We start from the raw sequence: 23289 nt of genomic DNA, 5'->3' as shown, positions 1-23289 counted from the left end.
AAAGAAGCCAAGCATTTGGAAAAAACACACATAGAGACATACCCCCTAAACTCCCCTTCCCCTGAACACATGCTCACTCACGCTCATAAGTGGAATCACACACATGCTCATCCCTCTGTACTGGCCAATTTGGGAAAAATCATGGATACTGGCCAACATAAGTGCACATGCATGACGGCAGGACACAGGTGCATGAAAGCACAGCCCTGTATCTGATGCACATACACGCGCTCCAGCAGACGCATAGCAGACACACCTTCCCACTCCCATCATCAAGTCCCATCCATTCCTCTTCTCCTTGGCCTTGAAAGAGAATGGAAGAATCCAGGGTCCTTGAAAGGCTGGTGCTGAGAGTGATGGGATGACATGGGACACTGAAGGGCCCCAAATCTTGGAATTTAGTATCAGAAAATGATGTATATTAACAGACTCTTGGAAAGCCCATGGGTAGAAGGGGATAACAAGCAAAGTGCACCCCACCCTACCAGCAACCAGATAGCTCACCACATTTGGGGAACTAGATAGAAAAAGAAAACCTAGAGATACTTATTAAAGGGATGAGCCTATGAGTGTGGAAGACATGACGTAAGATGTTGAGAGTGAGGTCCATAAAGGCAGTGCCCTAGCAGCTCCTGGCTTTATCCCTAGGACCTTGCGCAGGGTCTACAACATGCCAGAGACTCCTAAATACTTGTTGAATAGATGACTATGTTGAATAGATAAAAGAATATGTAAGCTCTAGAGTGAGTAAGTGGTAAGGGGAGTAATTGTGTGTGTGTGTGTGTGTGTGTGTGTGTGTGTGTGAGAGAGAGAGAGAGAGAGAGAGAGAGAGAGAGAGAGAGAAAAGGATGGGAGATTGCCTAGTTAAGGATGGTTTCTTAGAGGAGATGACCTGAACTGGAACTGGAGGAGAGAGGCCCACATCACATCTGATATCCATTTGTTCTAGGATAAATGGCTAACTTTTCTTGTTTTGGACTATCTCTGACTTTGCAGCAAGATCGCCACACTTAAAGACCAGACAGACTCCCAGATAAAGTGGGAAATAATAGTGAATAGTGAATTAGGATTACCTTTGTGCAGTCCTGGGGCATTTTCCTGAGCTGGTAAACTTCTCCTTATGTGCAAAGAATGTGTACCAGCAGAAGATACAGACTCTGAGCAGTCCTGCTTGATTCTAAGGGACTTTGGGAATTCTCTGTGGCAGGGCTGGCTCCTGTGGCTCTCCCTCCCACCACCTTAAGTCATCATGCACTTTAAGGGACTTGTTTCCGTGGTAACCAATTAGTGTCAGCAAGTGAGGGCTGTGATGTCAGGATGGGGGATGGAGTGAGAAACCTCCATCCCCCATATTCCTGGCTCCCCATCATGGTCTGCAGCCTTGCAGGGAAAGCTCCAGAAGAGATGCAGGACCACACACTTGAGGAGCACAGGTTCTGGGTGGATCTGATTCACCTGGCAGTGTCCCTACCTGCCACTCCATTCCAAAATGCCGACAAGGCTGTGGGCCCAGTAGTGAGACAATGTGAGCATACTTGGAAGAATAGCAATAGTCTGGGAACATTGCCCATGGTCCTCCCTGTCCTTTGGGGGACAGGGATCCTAGTCTTTCTTTATTTGAGGGGTGGGCTGTAAACAAGGCCCAGAAAGAAGTCTTGGCTCAAAGGGGAGGAGACTCTGCTCTCAGGCCTCACTGGAGACCTGTCACCACCCCACGCCCCAAAGATGGATGTGGGTCACAGAACTCCAGCAGTTTTAACCCCTAATCCTTGGGATCATGGTTAGGCTTCTTGAGGGACTGTCTGGCATATTAGGGAAGGTCATTTTAATCAGAAGATAAAAGGCAGAATGCAAGACTTTGCCCTTAGGAGAAAAAAGAAAGGTGAAGAGGACAGTGATGATGGTTATGATGATAAACAGCAGCAGCTATATTTCGCACGGCATGTTACTTACCAAAACATCCTCATAGTAAGCCCACCGCTAGATAGGGCAGGAGTTGTCTGCAGGTTGGGTCTGGAAGTGGACTCTGCGCTAGAGAGTGCTGTGCAGGAGCCTTACAGGGGTGGCCCTTATGATCATCACCAGTGCAAGGGAAAGAACTAGAAAGAAACGGGACTGGACAGAGGGAGAAGCTGAGCTGTGCTGCAGCTAAAGACCTTAGCCGACTACAAGGGGAGCCCTGAGGTTGGGATGGCCTTCAGAACTGTCCTAGGTGGGGGAGAGGTGGCTGGGCCTTCATATGTCCACCATGACCAGGCATTGGATGCAGGCTCCCCAGGGAAAGGGGCATGACTTCAGGTGAGGCAACTCTCTTCAGCAGAGGCAAATCCAGGAAAGCCTGACAGGTCAGGGCAAGAGCTGGGGAAGGTCCTTAGTACCGAGGGAAGTGCGGCACTGTCCTATGGCCTCCACCACAACAATTATCATTTTCCTTTTCAAGACCAGGAAATTGAAGTTCAAAGATAATGTGATGACCTGCCTTGTCACACAGCTATCATACGGGCAGGGTTATAGTATAGCTTCAGCATCGTAAACATAGTCTTGGCTTCACAGAGAAGGGCTTTCAGTGTACAACTCCTTCAGTGTGACTGCATGAGTAAATCATTGAGGGAACCCTCTTCCTGGGCTCCATGGAGGACAGGCAGTTGGAGCTGAGGGTGCCCTGGAAGGGGGGGGCGAGGGGGAGTTCCGTGCACTGACCCCAGGCAAAGAGTCAGGCTGCAGAGGCCCTGTGCCAGGCCTCTGGAAGGCCTGCCCAGTTCTGTCAAGGTCCAGGGAGCCTCCCCCTCTTCTGGAAAGTAGAAACTGTGGCCTTAATCCCTCACAGCGCAGAGGCCACAGAGCTGGTTGATCCGGGTGGCGAGAGAAAATTTCCTGACAGATGTGTCAGATTGACCAAAAGATGAGGGGCTTTGAGGAGATTATTCTGTCTGCTTGATGCCTGGTCCCTGAGCCCTCCATGGAATGGAATCCTTTGGGCTTCTGGAAGGGAGCAGAGCAGTCAGCAGGGGCCCAGCAATGGTCAACCTCCCTGGCCAGTTCCAGGGGCACCCAGCTGCCTCAGGAAGGCCTGGCAGAAGACCCTTGCTGAGGGATGGGAAGGAATGGACAAAGAGACAGAAGGTAAGAAATATCAAGGTAGAGGCCAAGAGAACTGGGAGTGGCTGGCTCTCGCAGAGCCACAGAAACAAATGGAAGGAAGTCTGGGCTTGTTTGCAGGCTGCTGGGCTGGGCCATCTAGGTCCTATTTAGGATTTTGGAGGTCACTGAAGACTGTTATAGATATGTGTGGTGGGGGCCCGGACAGAAGCAGACGAGTGTGAAAAATGGAGTAAAGGAAATCCACACCCCTCCCTCACCTTCACAATGGAATTGCTAGCTTCCCAGGCTGGGAGTGACAATGGTTCTTTCTTTCCTTTCTCTCGACTCTCCTTGGCTAGGAAGTTAGAAAGAGCCAAGCTGCTATAGGGAAAAGACCCAGAAAAGGGCCAGGAACCTAATGACAGCTCTAGAGTCTCTACCTCGGAGACTCAAGAAGATCTACCAGCACCTACACAGTTCCCCCTTTGCCCTGAGGGCAATGGGTATCTTTCCCCAGGGACACAGTCCTTCTTGCCCTTTGGTGGGGGCAAGAGTGAGTGGCCATATTTTCTATCCTGGAAACTCTGATCAGAAAGAAGTTTTTGTTTTTTAAACTCAGCCACCTTGCCCCTCCTCACATACACATTTCCCTTCGTGACCTTGTGACTCCTCCATTAGGTCTCCTTTCTTCTTGCTTCAAGAAAAGCCAGGCAGGGCGGGCTGGGGACCAGGGAGGGAGGCGAGATGGCGGAGAGGCTGAGCCAATCGTGGGTCTGCAAGGTGCAAAGCAATCAGCGGAGCCGCTGGTGAGCGGGGTCACTCAGTAGTGTGCACATCAGGGTGAAATCCTTTCAGCTCTTCGCCAAACCCCTAGTGAAAGACAATCAGGCTCGCTGTCACCGAGCTAATTCTGTCTATATAAAAGCAGTAATGAAATTCACGGCAGGATTACCCTCTCCATCCAATGGGCCAGCGTCGTGGTGACATATCTCTCTTATTGCCCGAATGTAACACACCATCTAATTTACGTCGTGTAGCGAGCAGGAATGAAATGTTCATAAAGAATTGCTGCATCTCGTCACCTTAACTGCGGCCCGGGGCTCTGAGGCATCTGTCAGGGAGAGGAGCAGGAGGAGGGAGGGCGGGCGGGGCTCAGGGAGCAGCAGCCAGGGGCAGGGGTTCTGGGGGGTTGTTGTTTCTTAATAGGGTGAAGTGGAGGCAGAGGGAGGCAGGGGCTGGGTGGGGTAGGGTGAGGAGTGGGAAAGGGGGGCATGGAGGGCTTTGGGGAGGCAAGGATAAATAAGGGTAGGATGAAGTGGTCTGGAGGGAGTATTTGGAAGTCTGTGTAAGTCTAGGGAGCCAGAGAATCTGAGAGTATGCATGTTTAGGTTTGGGTGAGTTTGGGAGGATAAATGAGTGCCAAGGGGCTTGGTTGGGAAAACGACCCTCTAGGTGCCTGTCAGATACCACAGGGCCCCTGGTAGTCTCATTCTCTGGAAGTGGAAATCTATCTACTTCTGAAGGCTATCAGAATGAAAGTCTCTAACGGACGAGAAAGGAGACCTTTTATAGGGGTTATCAAGGAGCAGACAGACATTGGGAGCAAGTTCTACAAACCTGGGAGTTATTCGTGGGTCCTCCTGCTCATTCAGCCGCAACTGCAGGACCCGACCATCAGTGAACCCTTTCACCTCCACTCTGAACTGCTCTTCTCACCCACCCTTTTCTCTCTATCTCCACCACCCCAGTCCAGGGCCACACCATCTTTTGCCTAGCTAACTCAACACCCTCCTGACTAGTCTCCCCACATGCCCTCTTTCCGCCTCAACTCAGCCAGGGAGTGGAGTTGCCATGCCACTACCACCATGCCTCAACTTGAAACCCTGCTATGGTGTCCCCTTGCTCTTAGGATAAAGACCAGAACCCACACCTCCAGCTTCTTTGCCCCACACTCCCAGTTGCAAACTGTACTCCAGCCACATTGGCTTTTTCCTGTTGTCTGAATGTGCTATGTTCTAACCAGCCACTGAGGCTGTGCACATGCTGTTTCTTCTCCGTGGAAGACTCCACCTCAGCATGACCTCAACCTTACTCCCATTTCAGATGTCAGCTGAAATGTTGCATCCTGAGGGAAGCCTTCTGTGACAACCCAGACTAGGTTAGCTCTCCTTCGATATGCAGTCTTAGCATCATTTACTTCCTTTTATAAGACAAAGCACACATTGTAAGGATATGTTTCCTTTTGTGACTATTTAATTATAGTCTGTATTCTCCCACTGAACTCTGAGCTCCATGAGGGCAGAGACCATGTCCATTTTGCTCACCATTATATTCCCAGCACCTGGAACAGTACCTGGGGACATTACAGGCACTTGATAAATATTTGTTGAATGAAGGAATGGGTGGATTGCACAACCACTAGACACCCTGTTCCTTCCTTCTTTCATTCATTCAGCAAACATTGACTGAATGCCTCTTGTGTGCCAGGCACTTCAGAGTCACTGTGGACACAATGCCAAACAAGTGCAGACATAGCCCCTGCCCCTGAGGAGCTCACAGTCTAAGGAGGGAGACAGACAAGCAAATAATACCACCATGGTGCTAAACCTGTCTTGTGCTTCTTCACCTCTGAGAAGAATCACGTCTTCACTGTCAGGGTCACCTACGAGACGTGGCTGAGATTCTGGGGCCATACAAAATTCTCCCCGAACTTCCCCCAGACACAGCATTAATGGAGAATCAACTATTTGCCAAGCACCCCATCTTATGTAACCCTCACAACAACTGTGATACTGAGGTATTATTATCCCTGTTTTATAGATAAGGAAACTGAAGCCAACTGAGTTTAAATAGCTTGCCCAGAAAAGGTCACACACCTGGCCCACAATTGATGCTTAATAAATATTTACTGAGTGAATGAACAAATGAGAAGCTAATAAGTAGAAAGGACAGGAATCAAACCTAGATGTTTTGGCTCCGAAGCTCCTGGTTTCTACTATGTATTTCAGGCAACTGTTTTTGGATTTTCAGGGTCTGGTCAGAATTGGAGAAATAACCTGAGGTTGTACTCTGAATCCATGCTTCCCCCGACCCAGACGCATAACCTTCCCACAGATACACATGACACCTCAGGTACCAGGCCTGGCCAGTGCAGGAATATTAGGTTTAGAGAAGACCAGACTTTAATGTCGCTGGAGAGAGGCCTATCAGGCAAACCCTTTCCAATCCTGCCCTGTTCTTCCTCCAAGACTCCAGGCTTGGGTTAGCTTATCGAGAAGGTGGGGAAGGGGTCTTGGTGGGAGATGGAACATTATTCCTGCGTGTATAGAATCAACCATGTCATGTAATATGTCCCTTGTGCCTAAGCTATGTGATCCTTTCTCATGAATTCAGAAATATTTACTCATATATATTTACTGATACATATCATGTGTGCATATTGTGTGTAGATATGTGTTCATGTATGTATACGCATGTATCAGTAAACTCATCCTTTCATTAGCTCTCTCCTTTTCCAGTGGGGTATACTCTCCATATATGCAGATACCTAAGTCTGTACCTTGAAGTTCCCTGGATATGTGTCCTTGTAGCTGCCTTTCCCTCTTACTTCTTCTATCTTCCGCTCCTAGAAACTGTACGTGACCTTCCAGCTAATGCTGTAGGCCACAGAATGGGATTGATTGTATGCCATGTGCCTCTTCTTATTTTGAGGAAAGTTCTGCTTCCTGGCAGTGGGTAACTTTCTCTTTATCAAAGAGCTAACGCATAGATGTATCATCAAAGAGATAACATATGCCTGACACACAGTCATCTCTCAATTCATGTTAGCTGTTAACATTGTTATAGCTCACTCATCCTCCCTGTCCAGAGGGCATCCCTCCTTCTCCCCACAGCCCTTCTAGGGCTGGAAGTACAAGTACCCATATCCATTCCTGCCAGGGAGCTGTGTGAGGCTTTGTGCACTTACAAGAATCTCCTGGGGTTAGAGGGCTCTAGGCCATTGTCATCTATATTACTCAGTAGGACAAAAATCTCATGCAACCCTGGCAGGGAGGACTCACTCAGATTTTTTTAAAGTCTCCATAAAACATATCTCAGGAATCTCTTTCAAAATTGCATTCAGAATCTTAAACCTCTAAGACACAAATTGTTTCTTAAACCCATCCTTCTGCAGCTGACACCTTTTCTCTGAGGCCAGACCCACTGGTAATGCCCACCAAAGAAGAGCAGTTTCAGTCAGGACACCTGATAATCCCAACACCTTTCCTTTGGCCCAGGTGGCCTACCTTCCCAGGTTTTGTGGCTCTGCCAGGAGCTGACATTCTAAACCAAACCCAATTCTTCAGGCGAAGCAAGATAGCACTGAAGTTGGATGGATAGAGAGCATTCAGTAAGCAGAGGCAGGGGAGGGGAGGAATGAAAAAGGGAGAACACAACAACTTTATCAAAGAGTCAGGATTCTCCAGACAATATCTGTCCTTAAATTGGCATCAGACATTCTTTTCAGGGTCTGTGAAAACCCAGGGGTCTGTTCCTAGAGGTGAATTAAGATTAAGTTTTCTTTGATTGTCTTTGGACAGGCAAGAAGGGCATGGAAGATTCTGTGGAACAGATAAACTAGAAGAGGTTGGTGATGGACTAAAAATTGGAATCTAATACTGTCAATGTGTTTATTTGATTTCCACATTTTCCTGTCCCCTTTATTCCCACTCCACTTTCCCTTCCCCCAGACTGACATACATGATACCCTGGTGGCTATTTCAGCTGCAACCTTATATATCCAGGGAAGCCTGAGCTGCCCAGCTGCCTGCCAGCTCTGATCCCCTAAACCCAGAGGGACCAAACTGGTCAAAATTCTCAGGGATGGCAGATCTCAAGTGCAAATTTGGCTTCTGCTACCAACAGACTCTGATCATAGCCAGATTACTTAACTTCTGTATATTGACTTTAATGTTAGCCCCTGGTGCCCCCTCCACTTACACCATCCCAAGTGGTAGTAAGAAGCATCCTGAATTTCTTGAAAAACGGTTCTAGAAAGTCACCTTTCCGTTTCCCATCATAATTACCAGATCCGAATACAGTCCCCAGGAAGACTAGCTTGCTCTTGGGTGGGCCAGTTCTCGTCACTGCTGGCCTTGACAGCTGCTTAGTCATCGGCCAGTAGGACAGAGTGAGAGTAGATCCATGTAGCTCAGCCCTGCTGCTGAGTGTGTGACCTATTCTGATGACAGCAAAAATCATTTTGCAGCCTCCTGGCTTGTCTGAGGGCTTTGTGAGTACCTACAGATACTACATGGTTTAAAACTGTATCGTCGGAAAGCAACAGCCAGCATCTGATCTGCTTGGAGTTCAGTATGATTGTGAGGGGATGTCTAGCATGTAGATAAAAATGAAAGGCCCTCAAAATGGAGGACTTGAAGAAATAGGCATAAATGCCTATTAAGTAGGGCTCAACTCCCTTGCTCCCCAGGCCCATCCCAAAGCCAGAAACTCGGTGTGGTGGTCATTACCTGCTCAGTGTCATTAAATTGTCTGGTAATCTTCAGGGATATGTAATTATGCTGTAGTTAGTGATTGTTCACTAAGTAAACCCTTGGTGTAGTTACCATGTAAGTCAACGGTATTTACAGGATATTTCTTCTGCCTGTAACTCAAAGCCTTACCGAAACAAATTGGAATTGCCTTCTGGAGGCCGTTGTTATAAATTACAGACCCAACATCTGTCCACATCTGCAATGTCTAGACAGCCTGTCTCAGCTACAAGAGAGGAGAGAGATGAACAGGGGAAAACGAGGGAGACGTGAGGAGTGGCAGAGGGAAATCTCAGATTCGCACAATTTTTCTCTTCAGAGGTTTACCCACATGAATCCTTTGCTGACTTCTGAAATAGACCTGAATCTTCAGCAGCCCATTGCCAAGCTCTGGTGGGTTCAGGGCCTGATCGTGACCGTGGATGTGTTGCCAATGCAGCCACTTCCATTGGGCAACATCCCTGCCCTGACAGGCTCTCAGAGGTCATAGTGGGGCCCGGAAGATGGAGTTACAAATAGAGACTGACGACAGCCAAATCCGGAGAGTTGGCTGCTTCTCCAAATTCCCTCCATCCCCTCTCCTGTTGCTCCCTGACTGTCACCCCCACCTGGCTCAGCTTTTGGGGATGAGGCATTCATTTGCTTGCCTTTCCTATGGTCCCTCCCCTGTACCCACGATAAGGAGCCTGCCCGTCAGCTGAGTGATTGTATTTTTTTACAGTTCCTAGCACAAACCTTCTCATTTATATGTAAAGCAGCCATTAGTCATAGCTCCGTTCCCACACACTGCCTGATGTACAATCACATTTTGCAGCGGATGAATCTTTCCACACAGCTGCTCTGCTATGAATAATCCGTCTCCAGGCCCATAAATCAGAAAAAAATCATGCACCTCGTTCGCCTGATCCTTACACAAAGTCATATATTTTACATGAGGACGAGCTAAATATTCATGAGTCTTAAAGGCTTTTTTCACAGGCACTTGTTGGGGTTGTTTTCTACTTTTGGGGGGACACTAAGGTTCTATTTAGGAGAACTAGGGATTTTATAGAGGAGAGAGGAAGAGGAGGAAGGATAGAATGTGTGTGTGTGTGTGTGTGTGTGACAGAGAGAGAGAGAGAGAGAGAGAGAGAGAGAGAAAAGATTGATTGAGATTCCAAGCTTATCTCTTAGTCTAGGAGTCATGTGGGACAAAGAATGCTCATGTGAGGTCTTAAAAATATGATAAACACTTGTTTACCTGAGCTTGTATCCTGCTCAGAGCCATGGACGTTGCCTACCTGACTCTCAAGGTCATTTCATGAACCTTTGCCGACTGACCTGTACAACAATGATTTTGGCCCTTCTCTGTGTAGGGAGGTGCCTGGCAGCCCCACCTTGATTTGATAAAAGCATAATTTCGGGTGAGGGCGGGGAGACCATGGGACGTTTGCAGATATAAAGGAAACCACTCTGATGCTAACAAAGCCTCTGACCTACACACAACTTCAGGCTTCTAGCAGCTACCTGGGATTTTGTTTATACATCAGTCTATTTCCAGAGAGCATTTAAGTTGGCTTTCTTCACCCTCTGCTTTATCTGTGTCCCCTAGTCTAGCCCCTTCCACTCACCCTCTTAGCCTTCCTGGCCCTGATCACCGCACTTTCTTCTAAGACTTCTGCTCAGACAGCCCACATGCTCGCTCTGCCAGGAATAGCTCCCTGTGCTACTCCTCAAACTCTCTCTCTCTCCCCAAATACAAAATTTGACCCCTCCAAAAAGCTCCCTTCTACTAAATAGAGGGGAGGGAGTTACTTGCCTTGCCGTGCAAGCCCCTAACCCCTCCTTCCCTAGCTCAGCCACTCATTATACCAACCCTTCTGCTGGCAGGTGCTTTTTCATTTTATTCTGGCATTCACTCAGCATTTGTCTGTGTGTTCAGTGGTGCTGTCTGACTCATTAATGCCATGGTCTGCAGTGGTGATGATGATGTGTCTTCCCTTCCCTTGGAAAGGTAGAAAATTCTTCTTCTTGGATTTCACTGACAAGATTAAGAATTTATTTCTAGGTAGAGATTTCTTGGGTTTAGCTTTAGATCTGGAAATACACATAAGCCCTCAGACTCCTTTAGTCTTTGGTGGATAATGATAATGTCTTGGGACCCAGTAGCTGTCCTCAGATGAAGAGTTGTATCAAAACTGCAGTGGCCCCTCCACGGGGAAATCACTTCTCTCTTTAACAGATGGGCAAACTGAGGCATTACTTTGGCAAATTACTTTCTCAAAGTCAAATCAAGAGGAGATAACAGGAAGCTGCAATTACTTCTTAGCTAACTTTTGTGATTTTTGACTCAGAGCATCAAGTTTTTTCCACCAACCCCCAGGGCCAAGGCCAAAGCCAGGGATCAAAGCCTTTTTTCATTTCTCTAGTTCCACAGGCTGACCTACTCGGGCTAACCTACTCAGCTGCCCCTTGCTCCTCCTGCTCTCAACCCACCCTTGCTAACGTTCAGAAAGAATTAAGTAAAAAACCTGCCAGAGAGGAGGAAAAAGTCCAAACAATCACAGATGGCAGACTCGCAAATTTAATTTAAAATCATTCTTTATTATCCAAAATATTAAAATTAAAGCTATAATGCCCAAAGGAAAACACAGATTAAAACCCCCTATGTTCCACAGCCTCTTCCTCAGGGGGTCCCAAAACCACTGAGTGAGAAAGCTTTGAAAAGAAAGCAGGAGTGCAGGAGCAAAGAGCCAGCTGTAGATCATGGAGCCAAACACTCAGTGACTGACCCAATCAGCTTCCCTTAAAGCAAAACACCAACTGTTTCATATGCAATTAATGATTGCCCTGGCAAATGAAAGTACATCAAGTCATCACAGGCATCTTTGAATGAGAAGACACACAGCAGTCACAGGTAGCTCGTCCCTGGCATCTCCATAATGATATTACCAGGCTAATCTAGGCTCAGAGATTTAATTCTGCAAAACACCATGCACTAAATATTTATATTCATAAAAGGGCTAAGGAAAAAAATTACTCATGTGCTGCCTCTAGGCTCCCCATTTGTCTAGAATAGGCTGCTGGCACATTTGCCAGGGTGTGTGTTTGGTGGTCAAGGGCATCAGTCAAGTGTGAGAATCCTAGTGTTTCTGCCCCCCAACTTTACCCTTCAAAGGGGCTCATTGCTTCATTGGGTATATAGAGGCACCAAAAAGAAGGCAAAGCCCCTTTCTTCGCTGGAGCTGCCAAAGCAGAAAAGAAGGCCCTGGGGAGTGTCAGAGCCAAGAAAGGGGCAGTGGAGTGGATGGCAATGTCTGTTCCCCATTCTTTGGTGCAGAAAATCAAAGTCCAGAGAAGACCAGAGACTGTTAGAGTCATCTTTCACACATTTCAAACTCTCACTTATAGGCACAATGCTGATTCCTAATGCCGCCATGCTTGAACTGTAAGACCGAAGAAGAGGGACTCTTCAAATAATCATAAATAAACCAAAGCTGATGGAAAGAACATGTGTTTTCTTTGACCTTTTGGGTTTGTCTCTGTTCCTTTTACTGAAGCCTAATTCTGAGCTAGGCCCTTACTCAAACATTGTCATTGTAGCACATTGCTGGGCGCGAGTAGCTCCAGCATATGAGGTACAGGACCTAACCCAGCTTGGCCTGGCCCCTCTCCTCAGGGGGTTGCAAGGATCAATTTTGTGTCCATCCTGGAGACTGCACTGCTCTCCCCACTGGCATCTCGAACCCAGTTCTTTCAGTCCAGCCCCTTCTGCCCTTTTTCTCCTCTTGGCAGAAAATACAGATGATGAAGCCTGTCTGTTCCCTGTGTACATCAAGACTTGGAGCCTTCAGCAACTTTTCCAGGGCTCTGAATATTATAATCAAGATGGGATCAGCTAATAAAAATTACATTGGTTACAATCCAGAAAGATTAACCAGCCTTAAGGGTTTCATGGCTATGCATTACACTTTTCAATTTTCCTACAATTAAGCTAACAACAAATAATATTGACAAATAAACTGCCAGATCTGCTAGCTGAAGCACTGCTGTGGGAAGCAAGGGTTGCTCTGCAGCTGAGCAATTGTCCAGCTATTGCCTGATTGTGAGGTCTGGGCGGTGAGTTCTAGCACACTGGGGCACTGGCACCCAAGCTGCCTGGGTGGAGGGTGTTGAGGAATGGTTGCTGGCTTTGCTCCTAAAAAATTAAAAAGATAATAATCCTGACTCTTGCCCTCCTGTAACCTCTGAGGAATTTTCCTGGTTTCCACTGATTTCTCAACCTCCTGCTAAAGAAAATCCAGGTTAAGGAAACTATATTCTCACGAGGCACAACTATATCAACTCATTAACTAATCTGGAGTTACAAATCCAGGGCCTAAAATAAATGAGACCTAGTATAAATAAAATTTGGGGGTGGGTAAGACCAGGAATCTCAGTGGAAAACCTCTCCCATGCAGATGCCCATAGAGGTCTATGGAGGCCAGACTTCTTTTTTTTTTTTTAATTTTATTGGGGAATGTTGGGGAACAGTGTGTTCCTCCAGGGCCCATCAGCTCCAAGTCGTTGTCTTCCAATCTAGTTGTGGAGGACGCAGCTCAGCTCCACGTTCAGTCGCTGTTTTCAATCTTTAGTTGCAGTGGGCACAGCCCACTATCCCATGCAGGAATTTAACTGGCAACCCTGTTGCCAAAAGCCCAAGCTCCAACCCACTGAGCCATCCCACCGCCCCTCCGGCAGCTCAGCGGCGGCTCATTGTCTTCAATCTAGTTGTGGAGGGTGCAGCTCCTTGGCCCATGTGGGAATTGAACCGGCAACCCTGTTGTTCAGAGCTCACGTTCTAACCAACTGAACCATCCTGCCGACCCGAGGCCAGACTTCCTCCTGCCTGGCTGCCCTGGCAGTGGGGAGGGCAGGAGGCTGTAAGATGTTTTGGACCCTATCTTCATAGCTAAGGCCCAATTACTTCTGCAGTTATTCCTATTAGTGTTGGAGAAGAAGACAGCAGGAGAAAGGCCAAGGAGAGGAGGACTGCAAAGGGAATAAGGATTACTGTTATCATTTAATGAGACTTTACCATGTACCAGGACTGTGGTAAGTGCTTTCACTCAGTAATTTATTTAACCCTCATAATAATCTTATGAAGTAGATCCCATTATCTATCCCCATTTTACAGCTGAAGAAACTGAGGCTTAGAGAAGTTAAATAACAGCTCCAGGAATTGAACCCAGGTTTTGGTTCCAGAGCCTTTGCTCTTAGCTACAAAATCAGTGTGAACTGCTAAACGATTCTAGGTACAAAAAAGTGCCTTTCTATAGCAGGATCTAAATTCTGATCTACACTAGAAACAGGAGAGCTAGCCTCAGAGTCATGTTCATTTTGGTACTACGTTTGATCTTCATCAAAATCAACAAATATCTGACAAGACCCTAGGATCCTGGGCCAAATGGGAGAGTGAAGGACTGTTTTGTGTTTCTCAGATTATGGCCAGAAGGTGATCTTTTTAACTAAATCATCTGGGAAGCTTGTTAAAATACAGATTCATGGGCCCTACTCAGTCTCCTTGATCAGAATCTCTGAATGTGGGGCTCATAAGTCTGTTGTTTAACAAACTCTCCAGATGATTAGTGTGCATCCAAAATTGGAAAACCATCGGGATAAACTATGAACACTACCCTCAAATAATTTCTAATCAAATCCAAACTCCCCACCATGGCATCCAGGCCACTAATCTGACTCTCGGCAGCCTTCCCCTCCACTCTCCCGGATCTCTTCAGTCTTTCACATGTGCCAAGTGCATTTTTTCCTCCTGTCTTTGTTCTAATTCACCCTGGTCCCTGCCCTCACCTATGCTTTCCCCTCCATTTCTCACCTGTATTAGTGTTTTACACACCGGGGCCTATATGGCCTCTTTCTCTCCTTGTTTTTTAATGTAATTTTTATTTAAGTACAATATACATATAGAAAAATGTCCAATTTTGCATACGCAGTTGGGAGATTCTGCTTCAGTATAACACTTGGAAATATTTTTTCTTCTGTAAAACATAATGTGAACTCAACAAAGCTGATCTTGCCGAGTCCTTAGAAAGGGACTATAAACCTAATGAACAGTAGCATGGGCTAAATCTTTGACAGAAATAGTTCTTCTCCTGCGATGCTCAGAAGAGAATTTTGGCACCTTGAAATGAATAAATAATTAAAATAAACAGGAAGAATTTCAAATAAAAGGTAAACTGGGAGTCACCTGGGGGGCGGTGTCACACGAGGGCCACCAGGGGGTCACGTGGCTATCAAGGGGTGGTCATGTTGGAATCATGTGGCAGTCATGTGGGAGTCACATTGCAGCCACACGTGTGTCCCCTGGGAATCACCTGTGGCTCCCACCTGAGTCACTTGGGAATCACCTGTCAGCCATGTGGGAATCATGTGGGTCTTATGTTGGGGTCACGTGGGAGTCATGCAGTAGTCATGTGGGAATCACTTGAGGGTCACTGCATGGGTCACGTGGGAGTTTACAGCTCAATAAATTTTTTCAAAGTGAATATACCCCTGTAGCCAGAATGAAGTCTCTCTCTCCCCCTTTTTTTGTTTAACACAAATTTGACGCTAAATAGCACTGAAGTATGATTTGTCTTTAGTTTCTTAAAGAGGCAGCAAAAAAGGGAAATTCCACCATACATCACTCCTTAAAGACCTCTCCTTATAGAAGCTTCTGCCCACCCAAATCTCTCCCTTCTTCCCTTCCTTTCATTCCTTTCACAAATATTTATTGAGCACCTACAATATTAGGTGCTGGGTGGATCATGGTGAACAAGATATACCTGGGTACTGCTTTCATGGCACTTACAGTCTCATGGGGGAGACAAATGAAACACAAGTAAGTAAACAGTAATTATAAAGTATGATGGATGCTCTGAGGGGACTAACTGGAGACTGTGATGCCTGAAGGGGGAGGAGAACCAGCAAGGAGAGGGGAGAAAGCAGCTTAGGTAAGACTGCGAATAGCAAAGGAGAAGGCCCTGAGGTGGGACATACTTTGGCTCAAGGGAGGACTCTTTCTTTTCTCCTCTGACTTTGGTGGCCTCTCTTTAAGCCCCTCCTCCCACTTTCAGAATCTCTTCTTTTCCACCAGAAGCTTTCTCTACCCTATCTGCCTCCACTTATACAGGACACTAGCACTTTCTCTCTTGCAGCATAAGAAAGGTTCATCAACAGAAACCTTGACTGCTTAGTGAGGTAGAGAAGAGGGAAAGAATTTGTGAAAAAATGTGAACTTGTGCTTTGATTTTTTTTTTTTTTGTCCCAGAAATGTTTGAGTAGGATTCATCCACCTCCTATTTGGCATCAACCCTCAGTCCATCCTCAGTGGAGGTCGGTGTCCCTGAACTAGTTTTGCAGGAAGCCTCTGAGTTGTCTGCTTCCTCTGGTTTCTCACGTTATTGCTGGGAGAATCACAGAAGAGCTCTGTTCAGGAGCTCAGAGGTTTAGAACCAAGAAGTCTCACTGGTGGTTTTAGCAGCTACACTGCTTTGTTTCCCAGGACACTGTCACTGACACCCCTGACATTGAAGGGAGGGGGCAGCACAGTCTGTGTCCTAACCATTCAAATTCTCATCTAGTACTGAAGACTTGAATAAAAATGTTACAACGACAAAGAGACCGGAGGATTCAAAAGTGGTTGCCGGCTCTGTCATTGGCTTTCTTCCCACCCATGTCAGTGTGGGGCCTTTGTGTCCTCTGACCTAGAGGGAGGCCCACCATGTCTTTCCACTTGCCTCTTCTCTCCCTTTTTTACCTCCACTCATTAGCCCATCCTAAGATCCTCTTTCAATCCTGTCTCCCATGGTCTGGCCTTTTCTCTAAAGGATCCCTTCAGTCAGATTCCCTGACAGATGACTGAACTGGGGAGAATGTTGGGAGGTGAGTGAGCCCTCATCATGAAATAATAAAAGCCCAACTTTACAACCCTTTGCACATCTCCAGTATTATGTGATAGAGCGTCTCATTCTGTTAAATTCCCCATGTTCTAGAGAAGGTGAATTAAAACAAATAAATAAAAAACTACGCTGCCATACTTAGATTCAAGTTAAGGCCTCAAAGCCAAATCTTGGTAAATGAATCATTGTTATGTCCTCTCTGGACCTTACTCCTTGACTGAGGATTCTGTCAGGTCCTTATCATCATCATCGTCACCATCATCTAACATTTACTGAGTCCCTACCATGAGCTGGAGCCCAGGCAAAGTGTTCTTCCTGGTCCAGCAAACCTGGAATACTAAGCTTGAACCAGGACAGTGGTTCTGAGGGTCAATCTCCAGAGCTCTACTGGGAATGGGGGAGAATCTCAGGCTAGCGCTGGAGTCAGCAGGGAGAGCCCAGAGACTGGGGATAAAGTTTAGATAGGTTGCTCTCTGACAGTTAGGACATGGTTGGGACAGTTCTCCGAAAGAGACTAGAGAGCAGCATTCCGTCATGCGTCCATTTACTTACAATGTAGGAAGATACTAGGTTAGAAGGGAATTCTGTGCTCAGGAAAGCTTTGAGATTGAAAGTGTACAGAGCTTTATGATCTTATATATTGTGATCTGCTGACATATTCATGGCTGAAATGATATATCTGAGATTTACATCAATATAATCCAGAAGACAGGGGTAAGAAGTGGGTGGGGCTACACATGAAACAAAAGTGACCATAAGTCATTATTTTTGAAGCTGAGTAATGAGTAAAAGGAGATTTATTATGTTCTTTTTTTTTTTTTTTTACCTTTCTATATGCTTGAAAGTTTACATAATTGAAAGTTACACACACACAGACACACACACACACACACCATGACTTTTCTTTCTGTATGTCTGTTTTCTAGGTGTTTCTGGGCATTTTCTTTTTCTTGGTTGTTTTGTTATTGTAAGTAAGGTGCTTTATTTCTTTGTTTTTAAATGTCAGCCTATTTATTTTTAAATGTAAGGACAAACTAAGTCAAACGGGTTTCATTTGCAATTGGGCCAGTGAGAATAGGGAGGGACAATAGGGAGAATAGTCGAGGGACAATGGTGGTAGAAGGGACAATTGTGGGAGAACCCCAAGAAGACACATATTCTGGGAGAGGGAATCCAGACGTCTTTGTACAGCTGTCCTGGTCCCCTCTTCTTGGCAGAAGGCTTCAGTTCCTTCCTGTGTGGACCTCTCTGTAGGGCTGCTTGAGATTCCTCACAACATAGCGTCTTGTTTCACCCCAGAGCAAGTGATCCAGGCGAGTAAGGAAGACACCACGATATCTTTTATAACCTCGTCTTTGGAGTCAACCTCCATCATTTCTGTAATATTTTATTAGTTCCGCACAACAGCCTTAGTCAATATAGGAGGGATGTGAATAACAGGAGGCAAGAATTATTGGGTGTCACCTTGGAGGTAGCCATCACAGCATCTTGTTCTTCTCATTGCATTCTACCCGGGACCCACAATTTCAGTGTACCCCATTACTGATGATGTTCACTGTGATCACGTGATTCAAGTTATTCCTGCCAGGCTTCTCCACTGTGAAGTTACTCTTTCTTCTTCAAATCATTAAGTATTTTGGGAGGTGAAACGATGTGTTCTTCTATCTCCATCATTCTTTGACTATGTCCTTGTGTCCTGGCACAAAATGTTCTAGGTTCATCTTGTACTTTCCTTGTCCCAGCCTTGGAATCAGCCACTTTTCCAAGGGACACTGATTCCTTTTAGTGGAGAATGGTATTTAGCAGCTAAGATCTGGACACTAATTGTACTCGTTGCTCTTGGGTATTGCTGCTGCAAGGCTGTCTCAGTGGGCAGAGCTAGGGAATGTATGTATATATGAGTGTGTGTGTGTATTATGCATGTATGCATGTATGCATGTATATGCATGTAACCGATTTCTCATGTGCGCGTCTTCCTCCATGTGGGTACCATTACCACACCACTTTGGCTTCAACAGCCCATGCCAGACCACCTCTCAACATGGATGTCAACCTTGTTCTGCCCTACATGATGGTTTTAAGACTAAATTGTTCAGGAAGGAAAAGACGCAAACTGAGCCCATCTTGATTATATGTGCAAATTATATGAAATTTAGAATTATTAATTGCTAACATTTATTGAGTACTTACTATGTGCCAGGTAATGTTCTAAGGATTTTCTATGAATTCTCAGAGCCGCCCAGTGAGATAGGAACTATTACAGTCCCCATTTTGCTGATGAGCATTGAGACGTTAAGTCACTTACCCAAGATCACACAGTTACCAATGAGATGTAGCAGAAATGTTTTATTGGACTTCTAGAGCATATCCTTAAAGAGGAGGAAGTACCCCGTGTTCTCCATAGCATCTTCCTACGGCAGACCTGGAGCACAGATATTGCTAAATGTCCTCTGGGGATAAATTTCCCCCATGGAGAAACACTGGTTTAGAACAACATTAATTTAATTTAAGGAAAACTGCTTTTTGATTATTTGTGCTAATGAATGAACGAAAGAGGATAAACATAATCCAGAACAGAAAATGCAAAAATCTCATTTCTTTGTGTGGCAGAGATTGCCAGTTGTCTATTCTAATGTCCTAGTAGAAGGGGATTTCCTCAGCCTTTCCTTTCCAATTCTATACTTGACCTGCTTTTGCACCCATACTCTCCTCCTTTCTCTGTGTCACCAGAGGCTAATTCCTCCATCCAGATCTCATTCTGTCTTACCTTCTCAGGACTTGGCTCTACCATAATCCCATCTCTTGTTTTTATCTTCAACTTTTCTCTCTCTAACGGATCCTTTCTGTCAGCATTTAAATATGCTCAAGTTTCTCACTTCTTTTTACTCCCCAAGTTTTTATTTTGGAAAATTTCAAACCCTCATTAAAGTTCCAAGAAGGGTCCAAAGAATACCCATAACTCTTCACGGAGATCCACCAATTAATAACATTTTGCTTCATTTGCTTTAGTTGTCTAGCTCCCTCCCTTCCCCCTCCTCCACAAACACACACTTTCCCCCCTAAACCATTTGGGAATTAGTTGCAGGCATCATAACATTTCACTCTAAACACTTCAGTGTGTATTTCCTTAGAACACAGACATTCTCTAACTCACTTAATCTCACAATACAATTATCGCACTTGGGAACTTTATCATTGATGTAATATTACTATCTAATACAACCCATATTCAGTTTTCCTAGATTATCCCAATAATATCTATTTTAGCTGTTTTCTCTTCTGTGTGTCAGTGTATGTGTGTATGTTACTCTGGGGCTCAGTCAGAGATCAGTCATTGCATTTAGTTGTCATGTCTCTTAAGTTTCCTTTGAACTAAAATCTCCCTGCTTTCAAACAAAATAATGAATACTTTTCCTGGACCCCCAAATTCTACCTCTAACCACTGTGCTATCTTTCCTCTCCTTCCCTTGACAGTCACATGTTTTGTAAGAAGAGACTCAACAGTCTTCATTTGCTCACCTTCCCTCTTTAACTCACTGCAGTATGGCGTCTGCCTGCCACCATGATTCACACTTGCCAGGTTTTCCTCCTGCCTCTCTGGTCACTTTTTGGGCTTTGCTGGCCCCTCTTCTTCTGTTCATCCTGTAAGTCTTAAGGTTTTGCAGGATACTGTCTTAAACCTGCTGGCACTTCCTCTGGGTGTGTTCATCCTTTCCTAGGGGGCTTCAATTACCACCAATATGCTGAAAATCCCTACCTGCAGCCCCGGCCTTTCTCTCCAGCTTCAGCTCCAAATATCCAACTGCCTCCTCAATGTCTGAATCCATGTGGCAGTCTTGCAGATATGCAGATACCTCGAAGCATTATGTCCAAGAAAGAACTGATTATACTCCTGCATTATAGTTCCTTCTAGTGTGTTTCCTGTCTCAAAAAAAAAAAAAAAAAAAAAGGCACTTCTCATTCATCCTGTTTCCTGAGCCAGATACCTAGAAGTCATCTTTGACATCATCCATGACATATCAAATCAATCACCAAGTCCTACAGATTCTATCTCCTCAGTATCTTTGGAATCTATCAATTTCTTTATGTTCTCATCACCTCCTTCATCAGGCCTCCATCATCTCTCCCAGCAAGATTTCAAAAAGCTCATAATCTTTTCCCCAGCCTCCAGCCATAGAGATTTTCTAAAAATACAAATCTGACCATGCTACAGCCCTGCTTAAAATTTTTCAGTAGTTTCTTACAGCCTTCAGGGTAAAGTCCAAATTCCTTAATTTGGCCTATAACCTGGGGTGAAAATCAAGATATTTTATAGCTGGAAAGGCATAGGCACTTATCCAAGTTAGAAAGGATGTCAGCTGGTTCACCTGACCAGCATATGATGGCTGAATAATAGCTTGCCTATAGAGTCCCCTGTTATTGTCCTCTGCAGTCTCATCTGGTGCTATTCTTCCCCTAAAGTCACACTATCCTTGTTTTGGTTCTCGGAAATGCACCATCAAAAATGTAGTTACCTTTGTCTGGAACTCTCTGGCAGCCCCATTATCGCCCCACCCCTTCATCCCCACTCCACAGAGCTGCCCTGAAGGGGACTGACTGCTCTATCCAGATAAGGAAGGCTTTGGTCTGTGACAGTGGGAGTATCTTTTAAGGGAACCTAATCTGGATCACAGTTCACTGTTAATAATGACTCCTTCCACTTAGGCACAAGAACGTAGAGCCTCAATGAAGTCAGCAAACTTTCAGTAGTAGGGAACTGACTCTTGCCCTTTTATGAGGACAAAGAAGTGAGGAGAAGGGGAGAAATCTTTATTGAGCCCCCCAACTAAAACAGTATCTCTTCTGCCAACTGAAATACAAATACCTTTTCTTACCTCCACGGGACCTCTTGAACTTAGGATTAAACCTATCAAATATTCCAATAGTTGATGGCTTTGTAATCAGTTAATCACTTTACTTCCATTCAACCCTGAGCTTTGATTGGCTGTCCTTGGAAAATAGAGGTTTTTTTTATTGGGGGGACGGGGTGGAGAGGAGTAATTCTTTGGAAGGCAAGTTAGATATGGAGGGGGACTCTGGATAGCCAGAGGTCAGTAAGAAGGCACTTGGCATTTAAACTCCAAGGCAGTGGTCTCAAATCTGGCTGTAGATTATAATTACCTGGGAACCTTTTAAAATTAGCACTGCCAAGGACCTACCACAGATCTATTAAGTCATAATATCTTGGGGGTAGAGCTCGGGCATCAATATTTTTCATGAAGCTCCTAAAATGACTCTTATGTGCAATCAGAGTTGAGAACCCCAGCAGGTATAGGAGAGGGGAATGACATGCAATGAGAAAAAAGTGCAGGCAGATGTGGAATATTTCTGACTCCAGTCTGCTATGTGTTATAAGCACACACTACAGAGATGGTGGGAGTTAGAAGAGCAGGAGGGCATGATTCTTGTGGATTGGTTGTTGCCAGAGAAGGTAAAATGTGTAAACTGGCTTAAAAAAAGCGCAAAAATCTCAATGATGTCAAGTGTGGTGGAGTAGTGTGGTGGAAGGGTAGACTGTTGTGGTCTTTCTGTACTGCAGTTTGACATTACATAGTCCAACTAAGTATCCTTAATAGCCTATGAACCAGCAAGTATGATTTTTAGGTAAATATTCTCAAAGATAGTGTCACTCAGGGGGCACGTAAGAGGTTGATCACTACAGTGTTATTGGGGGTAATTGGGGGTGATTGGAGGCTTTGCTGGGAGAGTAGATAGATAGAATGTGGGAGCTACACACCATCAGACTATTATTCAGCAGTTAGAAGCAACAGATTAGATGTCCATATAGCAACATGAATGGATCTTAAAATCATAGATACTGGGTGCAAAAGGTATGAAACATAGTAAGATATGTAAAACATTACATTTGTGAATTGTAAATGTAGCACACAACCTCCTACAAAAAATGCAGCATACAAAACAATATTTATTTTGAAAGACCCATACAAATAAACATTGCCTGTGCGGGGAGGGTAAAGGGAGCAGGCTGTAGTGCTAAAAGGCAATAGATAACTATTTTTTAAAAGTAAGATTTAAATCAGACCTTGAAAGATGAGTAGGAAAGAGGAGGAAAAGGAAGCCTTCTAGAATGGTAAAATGACTCCCGTAACTTAAGGCCAGGAGGCAGGAGTGTGCTGAGCACGTGGAGTAGAACAGTCTATTTGGAGCAGAGGGTTATATTAAAACAAGTAGGAAGTAAGGCTAGAGAGGGAGGATTGGATAAGATTTGAAAGGTCTGGAAAGCTAGAAAAAGGAATTTAAGCAATGATAAAGTAGTTAAGAGAGCTATAAAAGGATGATCAGGGAAGAAATGTGATGGAAGTGAAGTCAGATGAGGCAGATGGAGAGAGCCTAGAGTCAGAGAACTGGATTGGAAGTGAATAAATACTATAGTGAACTAAGCAAAAAAGATAAAGCAGGTAGTCTGGAACAGGCTTGCATTGGAGGTGGAGGCTGAAAGAGACATTTTGATAGATTATTGGCTGAATACAGACACTAATAGACAAGGTTAAGCCAGAGTACCCTGTGGTCTTAAAGAAGGAAATTAGAGGAAGAAATTAAGTCCAGCAGTAGCCTGCGATTTCTCACACTGGAAATCCAGTTTTCCAGTAATGTGGAACTTTAAAGGTTCTAATGATTCAGTTTTCTCCTTGAACAAGCACCATAAGCCGGGCTCATAGGTACACCCATTTTAGAGATGGCAGAGATCTTTGTTTTCCAGA

The 23289-nt window shown here is 45.1% G+C and overlaps 1 long non-coding RNA gene across 1 annotated transcript in view; it reads left to right on the top strand.

The window, feature by feature from the left end:
* LOC109444053 (uncharacterized) overlaps nt 1-12098 on the top strand; it is a 28302-nt gene extending 16204 nt beyond the window's left edge. Inside the window, exon 4 of the long non-coding RNA XR_002136776.2 lies at nt 12003-12098. This is a non-coding gene — a long non-coding RNA (uncharacterized LOC109444053). The remainder of the gene's footprint in view (nt 1-12002) is intronic.
* Nucleotides 12099-23289: the final 11191 nt, after the last annotated feature.

Source organism: Rhinolophus sinicus, linkage group LG07 (assembly GCF_036562045.2).
Source record: "Rhinolophus sinicus isolate RSC01 linkage group LG07, ASM3656204v1, whole genome shotgun sequence".
In the NCBI taxonomy this organism is placed as follows: domain Eukaryota; kingdom Metazoa; phylum Chordata; class Mammalia; order Chiroptera; family Rhinolophidae; genus Rhinolophus; species Rhinolophus sinicus.
The sequence above is the reverse complement of the archived record's forward strand: the minus strand, read 5'-3'. Positions and strand labels throughout refer to the sequence as shown.